Genomic DNA, 2500 nt, shown 5'->3' with positions numbered 1-2500 from the left:
GGTTGTCATGATTGAAGATGAACAAATTAGAAGTTTTCTCGCAAAAAAAAAAAACCCTCACGCAGTCGACGAACCATGTTTTTATATGCTGGAATCAACTTTTTTTTAAATGGCGCCGCTTGTTGGGTGTCTTTCCTTTATAGAGGCCATGTCGAGGAGCTCCGACACCTCTCCACTATTAGAGTATTGTCTCTAGGTGAAATCGTAGAGTCCTGGCTCTAACCACTTCATCAGAGGAGAGCTTCTGGCGAAAGTGTTGTTCTGCTCCGGGGTGCATATGCACACGGGACGAAGAGTAAATTTTAAAGAAAATAGAAAAAAAGTATGATTATTTTTTGTGATAAACACTGTTTAGTGCTTTAATAACATGCAAAATTCATGATGGAAAAACATCCACTGGTGGACCAAAAAAAAGAATGTTCCAAAGTGCTTGTTGCCCTTTCCGCAATATTATTTTTTCTGGACACATTGTTGATTACTTGTGAATTTGTGATACAACAGTCTTGACACTAATCTTGTGCTCACTATGTTTGTAAGATAATGAGGTTTATCTCTTGCTCACTGCCTGATGCTTCTTTTTTCCTGTATTTCTACAGCTCAAAAATTCTCTGGTGAATATTGCCTGTCCTTTTACGGGGAGAAGTTTGCAGGCGTTCTACAAGCATGATAGCCCACAGATGATTCAGCAGGCAGATCCACACCAGTCACAGACCGCGGTCCAAGAGTAAGGCCTCTCTTTTGTAGACAGATAGTTTCCACTGTCTTCAAGGAAGTATTTTTTGCTTTCCTTACCACATTTACTCTAATGTGCTAGCTGCTCTATAGATGATTGTCTACCACAAATCTAGTCAACATGACCATTCATCAACTTGAGTGGGCCAATATGATGCATAATAAGTTTGAATCAGTACTCGTATCTGCTTTCATGCTCCTGGTAAAGTCCTTGCTTGAATCCCTGAACTCATAATTGTATGATTTGTCGGGAAAAGCTCCACATAACAAATTTGCCCTTCCCTTTTGCTTGTGCAGAGAGACTTAAGGCAGGTGACAGAGCAAAATATGCATGCACCTGTCTCTTGTACTCGCAGATAATTTTCTGCGTGAAGTGTGGAAATCCATTTTAGTTCCCTCAGCCGGGGTTTTCTCCTATTTGTATCGGGTATTAATTGATGCGTGCTTATCTATCTATTAAGCATAAGGTTTTAGGATTGTTCTACTTTTTTTTCGCGAATACGCAAAGCTTGCGTATCATTCCATTGATAGAAGAAGAAGAATGAGTACAGGGGGTACAACACATGACACAAACGCATGCAGGCGTGAACATGATGCCCGGAGCAGAGAGATAAGGGATGCTCGGCCCAAACACAAGAAAACATCACAGCTAAACCAACCAAACCCGAGCCAAGAGCGGCACTACCAAACCAACGAGAACTCCGACATCATCCGAGCCAAGACAGGGGACACCGCGAGCAAGCAAGATAGTGCCTTCAAGAAGGAGAACGACGCCGAGGCTCCGTCACTATCCGGTCCAGGAGACCCGGACCTAGGGTTTCCCCTGAGCTCGAAGAGGGGCGCAGCTGAAGAAGGCCTTGGCAGCGCCTCCATGGAGGAAAACGACACCCGTGGGCGCCGTCGCTGCCAGCACCGGCGAGCCGAGCAGGGATCTCTCCCTGGCCTGAAGCTGAGCGATCCCATAGCCGCCGAATCCGAAATTGTAGATGGGGGAGCCAACGCTGATTGGAGTCACCAAGTCAGGGGGGGGGGGGTCGGGCCGCACCTGCCGTCGGAGGGTGGCACCACCACCGCACCCAGGAGCACGGGAGATGGCAAAAGGAGGGGGCTTTGAGGCGTACATGGTAGGGCGGGCGACGAGGCAAACCAAGCGGGGGTCTTGCCACACGGCTTTCAGCGACGCCGGCGAGCAATGGCTGGAAGCACGCAGGCCGAGCTGCCGTGGCCTTGACCGTCGAGATTTCGGTGGGCTAGGTAAGCTAGAAGAGGCACAACTACCCAGCCACCGGGCCGGAGCATCCCGGAGGAGGACGTCGGCGGCAAAGGGCACCGGAGAGACACGGGCCTGTAGCCGCCGGGGCCGGAACAACACCAGCAAAGACCCTCCGCGAAGGGCCCCGAGTCAGCCCCAACCGCGCACACCACGCTGCCACCACGCGAGAGCCACCACCGCGACATGGGGAGGGGGAGGTCCGCCGGAGACGAGGGGGGCGCCTGCACGAGAGAGCAGGCCGCGAACGCCCCGCAACCGGCCGCCGCCGCCAACTAGCAGGTCGAGCAGCAGCTGGGAGGGTAGCCCGAGAACCGCCGGAAGGAGACCGGGTCGCGGGCAGAGGAGGGGAGGCGCGCGACCAAGGAAGGCGGGGGAGGGGGCGCGACCGGCTGGGGACGGGGCCAGGCCGCCCCGGGCGGGCCGAATCCACCGCCATCGTCGACCAGCAGGAGAGGGGCGGCGCCGTCGTGGCGAAGAGGGGAGGCGGGGGGCGTC

Source organism: Triticum dicoccoides, chromosome 1B (genome assembly GCF_002162155.2).
Source record: "Triticum dicoccoides isolate Atlit2015 ecotype Zavitan chromosome 1B, WEW_v2.0, whole genome shotgun sequence".
In the NCBI taxonomy this organism is placed as follows: domain Eukaryota; kingdom Viridiplantae; phylum Streptophyta; class Magnoliopsida; order Poales; family Poaceae; genus Triticum; species Triticum dicoccoides.
The sequence above is the reverse complement of the archived record's forward strand: the minus strand, read 5'-3'. Positions refer to the sequence as shown.